The sequence below is a fragment of the Crocodylus siamensis genome, chromosome 1 (genome assembly GCF_052110815.1).
Source record: "Crocodylus siamensis isolate JL-2025a chromosome 1, ASM5211081v1, whole genome shotgun sequence".
Classification (NCBI taxonomy): Eukaryota; Metazoa; Chordata; order Crocodylia; family Crocodylidae; genus Crocodylus; species Crocodylus siamensis.
The window spans coordinates 364,456,341-364,465,404 of record NC_143395.1 but is presented as its reverse complement, the minus strand read 5'-3'; positions in this window follow the sequence as shown (position 1 = coordinate 364,465,404).

Here is a 9,064-nt window from a genome sequence, read left to right as displayed (position 1 = left end):
CCACTCAATATCAGCACTGTTAAGTGTGCAAACATCTACACGAGTCATCATCAGTGACCCTGGTTTTCTCTGATAAACCCCCCCCAATTTTTGTATTAAAAAAAATAACCCCAAAATCACATTTTTCCATGATTAAAATGAAACACCACATATAGATGTATATTTTTTTTATCAGAGAAAACCAGGATCCTTGCTAATGAGGGATGCCTTGAATCTAAAAGTTTTGACAATGATACTGCATAATTGTCCTGGTGAAGGAATACTTTCTTGTTCTGTGAAGCTGCAAGAGCTTTCAACACCTGTAGAATCACAAGAATGTAGCCATGCACTTAGCTAGTGCAAATAAGATGCACAAATTAGTGCAGCCAACAGCACCTAAGGTAGTGAGGAGACTAGCATTAGGGCCAGGCATCTTTGGCTCCCTAACCTAAATGATCCTTCCTGGTTTAAGTTAAACCAGAGTCCCGCAACATCCCAGTATGCTCTCTGGGCTGCGCTTTCTGCTCCATCAGAGCAGGGCTGGCCCTGTCCCTCTGCTCCCCAGCTGGAGTAGGGACAGGCAGGGGTAGGAGTCTGGCCAGATGCTGGCCCCGGAAGGGAGCAGGGAAGAGGTTTATTCCCCACTCCCTCCCCTGTCCTACCAGCACAGGCCTGTCAGGCATTCCCCCCTCCCTCCGGTATTTGGCAGAGGGGACAGGACGGAACTTTTTCTGCTGCTCATCCCGCACAGGGAGCAATCAGTGGCAGCAGTAGTCAGGGCAGGCAGAGCCCAGCTATGGTCCCCTGGGGGTAAAAGAGGGCATAAACCCTCTTTGCCTCAGGGGGCCATGCCAGCCAGTGTCTGGCTGTGCCCCCGCCCCACTGCTGCAGCAAATGAGGGGGAAGTGCTAGGTGGACCTCAGCTCCAGTCCTTGCCAGTGGGGCAGGGAGGGGAGAATTAGACCCCCCTCCCAGGCCAGTTCACTCCAGGCTACTGCTAGGGCTAGCCACATCCCCAGCCCCAGCACAGCTTCCCTGCAGCCCAGGGTGTGCTCTGGCACCCCTCAGTTGCTGGCCTGAGTGTCTACAGTCATGTGCCTGTATTTCCAGAGTTAGCAGTGAATAGTTTCATAGTTGGTAGGGTTGGAAAGGATCTGAGCAGATCAACAAGTCCAACCCCCTGCCAAGGGCAGGAAAGAATGCTGGGATCAAATGACCCCGGCTAGGGGATTATCCAGCCTCTTTTTGAAGACCCCCAAGGTAGGAGTGAGCACCATTTCCCTTGGAAGTTGGATCCAAATCCTAGTGTCCTGACTGTGTAGTGCTTCCTGAAGTCTACCCTGAACCTACTTTTCAATCAACTTGTGGCCATTATTCCTAGTTACCCCAGGTAGTGCTCAGGGGAACAGGGTCTTGCCCATTCCCCACTGGTCCCCCCTGTAAGTTTATAGCCGGCCACCAGATCCCCTCTCAGCCTTTTGTTGTGAAGGCTGAACAGGTTCAGGTCCTGTAGCCTCTCCTTGTAGGGCCTGCTCTGCTGTCCCCAGTCATGCTAGTGGCCCTCCTCTGGACCCTCTCAATGCTGTCCACATCCCTCCTGAAGTGTGGTGCCCAGAACTGGATGCAGTACTCCAGCTGTGGCCTGACCAGTGCCGCATAGAGGGGGAGGATCACCTCCCTTGACCTGCTCGTGATGCATCTGTGGATGCTTGGCAAGGTGCAGTTAGCCCTATTGACTGTGTCCTCGCATTGGCGGCCCGTGTTTATCTTGGCATCAATAGTGATTCCAAGAGTTTTTTTTGCCTCTGTGCTGATGAGAAGGGAGTTCCCCAGCCTGTAGGTATGATGCTGGTTCCTTCTCCCTACATGCAGTACCTTGCCCTTGTCAGTATTGAAACCCATCCTGTTCTCATCCACCCACCCCTGTAACCTATCCAGATCTAGTTGTAGCCTGTCCCACCCTTCTAGCATGTCCACCTCACGCCACAACTTAGTGTCATCCGTAAATTTGAACAAGGTGCTTGTCAGCCCCTCGTCCAAGTCGTTGATGAAGATGTAGAACAGTGCGGGCCCAAGGATCGAGCCTTGGGGGGACTCCACTGTCCACATCCCTCCAGGTCAAAAATTACCTGTCCACCACGACTCTCTGGGTGTGGCCCTCCAGCCAGTTAGTGACCCATCTGTGTAGGCATCAATGCCACAGTCACCTAGTTTTTTAATGATAATGGGGTGAGAGACAGTGTCAAAGGCCTTTCTAAAGTCCAGAAAGACTACTTCCACCATGACACCTGTGTCCAAGAATTTTGTGACCTGGTCATAGAAGGCCACCAGGTTGGTCTGACAGGACCTGCCTCTAATGAACCCATGTTGATTGCCCCTAAGCATGATCTCCCCTGCTGGTCCCTCGCAGATATGCTCTAATATTCTCAAAGAGCTTCCCCAGGACCAAGGTAAGACTAATGGGCCTATAGTTGCTTGTGTCCTCCTTCCTCCCCTTTTTGAAAATGGGGACCACACTGGCCTTTTTCTAGTCCTCTGGCACCTAGTCAGAGCACCACAAGTGCTTGTAAAGCCGTGCCAAGGGCTCCACAATGAGCCCTGCCAATTCCCTCAGCATTCTGGGGTGGAAATCATTTGGACCTGCTGATTTAAATACATCTAGCCCCAGCCCTAACTAGGTCCTCCCTGATCCTAGGCCTGGCAATGCCTCTCCTGAGTCCATCTGGAATCTTGATGAGGGAGTCCTGGTCCTTGCTCAGAAAAATGGAGGCAAAGAATTTGTTAAAGAGGTCAGCTTTTTCGTCTGGTGCAACCACCAGATTGCCAAGTGTGTTCTGCAGAGGCGTCACATTACCCGGTGTCTTCTTTTTACTCCCTATGTATTTAAAAAAGGCCCTCTTGTTATCTTTGATCCTGGTCGCTAGTCCTAGTTCTGTCTCCACCTTAGCCTTCCTAACAGCCCCCCTACAGTCTCGAGCAATGGAAGTATAATCCTTGTTGGTGATGGCCCCTCCCTTCCATTGGGTGTATGCCTCCTGTTTAGCTTTCAGACGTTCCTGAATGCCTTTGGTGAGCCATGGGGGCTTTTGAGCACTCATGCCCCCTTTGATTCGTGTTGGCACTGTCACCCTTTGAGCTCCTTAAGGAATGACCATTTGTCTTGGACTCCCAATTCCCCTACCCTCTGCGGTGTTTGTTCACTTGCAGATTGGTTCAATCTAGGCAGGTTAGACTAACCTACAAAGCTAGAATCAATTCAGGCTCTGGTTTTTTCAATGTCTGTCCCCAGTCCAGGTGCTGGGTGGAAGTAACCTTTGGCCTGAGGCCAGAGAGGGGCTCAAATTGGTACCTCTGGAACTGTTCCAAGATGCCTTAACTGGAGTCATGACACCCCAGCTTCATCATCCTGCAGACTGATATTTAGTAAAGGGTGGAACATTATTGCCCGCAGTGTGCTATTTGTCTAACCAGTAACTTCTATGATTCTTGAAAAATTTACATGCATTATGTATCACCAGAAAGGCAGCTTTCAAGTGGCACAGCCACTACATGATTAAAAACATCAATCCTTGTATCATTTAAAGCCAAAGTGCATTTGTACTTGTTAAAAGTTTATTTTGCTAAGTCTGACAGTAGGTGGCAGCAAAACTCACTTTCCAATTTTGCTGATCAGTGCTGAGCAATGGCATTTATTCCAAACTTGTGCTTGCAGAAGCCTGGCTACTCATGTACACAAGGAAAGGGCACACTAAACTGTTAGTGAACAATGTTCACTTCCAGAGTAGACAGAGATGTGGCATGACAGAGGTGTGACACAAATGAGAGAGAACCAGGGATCCTGGTTTTCTCTGAAAAAAAATCCCTAATTTTTAGATTAAAAAAAGTAACCCAAAATCCACATTTTTCATTAAAATGAAACACTACTAATATATATACATTTATATATTAGTAGTGTTTCATTTTAATCATGGAAAACTATGAATTTTGGGTTACTTTTTTAATCTGAAAATTGGGGATTTTTTTATCAGAGAAAACCAAGATCCCTGCTTATAAGACAAGGAAGGATCCAGTTAAAGCCAAGAAGGAAGGGATTGCTTAGGAGATATATTTGCAGAATAGATTTCAAGGGAAAGAGCTAACATGCCTACAGTGGTGATTTGCCTCAGTTACAGCCATTAGTGGCTAGCAGCTGCATCAGTGTAAAACAATGACATAGGCAAGAAAAACAGCAACATCTGTGATGTAGCTTCTTTCTGCTGTCTACCCTAATAGACTGCAGTTTTCCTTGTGCACTGGGGGAAGGAGAGTTTGCACTGATGCATCTACTACACTGGTTGCTGGTTAAAAAAGGCCTGAGTAAAGCCAAATGCCGAGTGTTGGGAAGGCTGGAAGGCTGGGCAGAGTGAATCAAGGCTGTTTTAGATGGCAAGAACAGTGGTGAGACTGTGAGGTGGAATAAAAAGGCTTCTACTGACAGCAAGGAGAAAGCACATCATGGCTGGAGTGAATTTGCTGACAGTTTTGCAAGTTGGATGGGGCAACGGCATAATATTGTTAAAGCTGCAGCAGGGGAGGGGGTGAAGGAAAAAAACTTTAAAACAGGAAAAATTGCAATAGTTCTGTGCTGAAAGCCTGACTAGCTTACTTGCTCAATACACATGTGCCAGTAAGTGCCATTGTAATATGTCCTACTTTTCAAGATCTGGATGTCTGTAATGGTCTAAACCAGAAGATCACTCTCCAAGGTAAGAGATCTGACCTCCTGGAATGAGCTCAAGAGTTCCCAAGTAGCTGTGTCAGCCCCCATGCAGACCCACTGGATGCCCAAATCTAAGCGTGTTGTGCCTGCATTGTGAGCCAGTTGCCTTAGCTTTTCCACTGCAGAATGCCTTTCCCAGGCCAAGGTTTATTTGACTGGGGAGACCAAATCATCTTGCTTAGCAAATAACAGGCTAAAGAAGGGTTCAGTTCTTTCCCCTTAGTGACTTCTGTATTCACTATCCTTCTGCACTTCTCAAGCTGAGTCCTGTCCCCTTCATCACAGAGATTTGCACTATTGTGCTGCTCTAGGTGACAGGGTGTTTTTCTTCCCTTCTAGCTCATACAATGTTTAAGAAGGCTGAACTTCATGTAAAAACATGGTGGGTCAAAACAAGATACTTCTGAGCTAGAGGGAACATCACAATATTACAGAAGTCAGAATTTCAATTCAGGACAATATTTTAATGACTTAGAACTACAGCTAAATCTATCAGATTACTTCAGAAACTACAAACCCTTTTTTCTTTTCTGCCTCAGAATAATTGTGAAAATTTTACACACTCCGCTCCCACTGCCAGCCCCGGCTCAACATCTCACCTCCACCCACATGCCAGGTTTGTGGCTAGTGGCAGCAGTGCTGGGAGCATAGCGGCAGTGAAATTTAGGGTGGATGCAGCATCCTCCCAGTGCCGCCAGCACTCGCTCCAAGCCCAGCCCCCACCGAGAAGAGCCCTGTGCAGCCCCCAGCTGCAGCCAGCCCCACCCCATGCAGATCCAGGCAGCACACCCCACCTCCCCCATACCCTTGAAGGGTGCAAGCAGTGGCGGGAGCTGTTCCCCCACAAGAGCCGCAGCTCCAGCCCCTCCCCTCCACCCTGCCTGGGCAGCACCTGCCCCTCCCTCACCATGGTTGTCCTACCATAACGGCAACTTACTAGAAGATCAGGCCCAAACAGTCTTAAACTGAGTTAAAACTCTCTTCCACTCTAATTGCTCAGCTTTCTTCTGCTTACTCCTGTGATACTAGATCTTGCTGAATTCAAGATTCTTATCAGCTCTTAAGGGTTATCACCACTTCTTGAAAACATGCCAGTCCTCTCATTTACTTGGGTGTTAAATCAGGAGTACTGTTTACTGAATTTACCAGGACCATACCCACATAGAACTATGGCCATATTACTACCTAACTTGTTAATAGAGTTTCAGTACTACATAGTCCATATTGTGGTTTACATAGTTTGCAATGGCACAGTCTCAGGACAGTTTCCATCAAGAAAAGCATGCTTTCTGCATATAACTGCATCTTGCCCTATGGCTTGCTGGCAGCTACAATATTCTGCAACATATTATTACTGGGTGATGAAATGACCCAAGAATATATAGCAACTGTCTGAAAAATGCAGTAACACCTTTGCTAAAAGAACTAAAATACGCCTGAGATGCATAAACTGAGCTAGGCAAATTACTATCTGAGATATTTCCTTTCAAAGCTTTGTACTTATGTTGTGTATGTGTCAAACCACACTGCTTTGCTGTGCTATTGTGGTTTCCTGAGAAAAGTTTGCAGAAAACTACCAGGCTCTTGTCTTCTCTGGTAGATAGTGTACTTCCTAAAAGTAGTAACACTATCATGCTTAGGAAATACAACCCCTTTTTGGGGGATGAAACCTCTACTATACTCAGTACTGACTTCTCTGAAATCAGCATCACTGACAATACCTCCTGCAGTAAGCAGACTAATCACATTACCCTTCATATTAAGGTTAATCTTCAGTAAGCTGAAGGTTTAATGTGAATGATGCAATGTTTGAAATACATTCACTCTTCATTTTCGTAAAATTCCTACCATTGGGCCTCTCAATTCTTCTATTCCTCCTTCTCGCAAAATCCATACGTTCTCTCTGTCAAAGCCAAAAGTTCCTATCTTGAGTTTTCCTTCCACTTCCTGCCATGTCCACCTCTGCCTTTACATTTGAATTTCTCCACCTAGCTCTTCCACCTAGGCTCCTGGCTTCCTATAACTTTGACCTCCCTTAGGGAAAAAAAGAAAAACCTGTGCTCTTTCCTTGTATGAGTTAACTGAATACAATCCCAAACCCAGGGAAGACAGCTTGTATGTTTCCCATGATTTAGCAGATCAAACTGAAAACTTAAGAGCTAAAAGGACGTAAACTTCTAACTGGTGTTAGAATCCTCACAACTCCCATTTAGTTTCTGCCCAACTCAAGTGATGCCTCCATTGTCACCAGGGAAGTCCCCAAATTTTTGCACGCAGCCTTATACACAGTTTCCTGATGGCACTAGGTCAGGGGTGGGCAAAATACAGCCTGTGGGCTGCATCCAGCCTGCCAGGCCATTTTATCTGGTAGATAGTGTACTTCCCTAAAAAAAATTAGAAAATTAATATTTATCTGCCCCTGACTGCCTGTCAAAGATGACAGGAGCCAGGGGCAGTAGGACACAGGGGGACCCAGCAGCAGAACTAAACAGCCATTGCAGCAAGTCTGGCCCTGCCTCATCCCCAGCCTCTCTTACTTTGAGTCCCAGCCAGAAGCCTCTGCCTACCAGGGGCATTTGGAGGCTTCTGGCTTGGGGCTGTTCTTGCCTCTCTGTGCTGAGGAAAATACAGATAAGGAGGAGTGGGGAGGAAGGCAGGGGAGAACCATGTGTGATTGCCCCAGTCCTCAGGGCCAGCCCAGCTGGCTCCTGTGGTCCCAGAGCTGCAGCCAGGAACCATGTGGTGCTAGAGGCCAGCTGGCAGGCAGGGGAGGGGAGTGGGGAAACAGCTGTGGCAGGAGGGCAGAAGGGGTAGTAAGTGGGCGCGTGGAGCGCAGTGACAGCTAGGTGGGAGCACGGGGCCCACACCAGTGCCCTGGGCCAGCGCTAGCGGGGCCCACAGCAGAGCACAGGGCCGGGCTACCAGGGGCTCTATGGAGCTAGGATAGCTCCCTGTCTCTGCTTGAGCAGTGCGGCCTGGGTCCATAGAGCCCCTGGCAGCCAGGCCCTGTGTTCCTGCCACCCCACTCTGGACTCCACCCGCACTGGCCCCAGTGCATCATTTTGGGCCCCATGCTCCCATCCAGCTGTTGCTGTGCTCTGCACACCCACTCACTGCCCCTTCACCCCACCTGCCACAGCCATTTCCCTGCCTGCCTTCCTGCCTGCCATGCTCCATAGTTTCATAGTTTCTAGGGTTGGAAGGGACCTGAACAGAACATTAAGTCCTACCCCCTGCCCTGGCCAGGAACAAGTGCAGGGATCATAGTACTCCAGCTCAATACTTATCCAACCTCCTCTTGAAAACCTCCAAGGTAGGGGAGAGCACCACCTCCCTTGGGAGCCCATTCCAGAGCCTGGCAGCCCTAACCATAAAGTAATGCCTCCTGATATCAAGCCTGAACCTACTCCCAATCAATTTGTGGCCATTTTCCTTGTTATCCCAGGTGGTGCCCAGAGGAACACAGCCTCATCTATTTTCCACTGGTCCCCCCAGTGAGTTTACAGGTGGCCACCAGATCCCCTCTCAGCCTTCACTTGTGGAGGCTGAATAGATTCAGGCCCTTTAGTCTATCTTTGTAGGGCCTGGCCTGCTGCCCCCTGACCATGCAAGCGGCACTCCTCTGGACCCTCTCATAGTTTCATACTTGGTAGGGTCAGAAGGGACCTGAGCAGATCATCAAGTCCGAACCCCTGCCATGGCAGGAAAGAGTGCTAGGGTCAAATGACCCCAGCAAGGTGTTCGTCCAGTCTCCTTTTAAAGACCCCCAGGGTAGAAGCCAGCACCACTTTGCTTGGAAGTTGGTTCCAGATCCTAGCCGCCCTGACAGTGAAGTAGCGCCTCCTGATATCTAGCCTGAATCTACCCTCTGCCAGCTTGTGACTGTTATTTCTTGTCACTACTGGTAGTCCTCAGGGAAACAGGGAGTCTCTCAATGCCTGCTGGTCCTCCCTGACTAGTTTGTAAATGGCCACTAGATCCCCCTCAGCCTTCTCTTGTGGAGGCTGAATATGTTCAGGTCCCATAGCCTCTCCTCATAAGGCCTGCCCTGCTGCCCCCTGATCATGCGAGTGGCCCTCCTCTGGACCCTGTCCATGTTGTCCACATCCCTCTTGAAGTGCAGTGCCCAGAACTGGACGCAGTACTCCAGCTGTGGCCTGACCAGTGCCACATAGAGGGGGAGGATCACCTCCTTAGACCTGCTCGAGATGCATCTGTGGATGCATGACAAGGTGTGGTTGGCCTTCCTGATTGCCTCCCCACACTGCTGACCCATGTTCATTTTGGCATCAATAATGGCTCCAAGATCCTTTTCTGCCTCTGCAC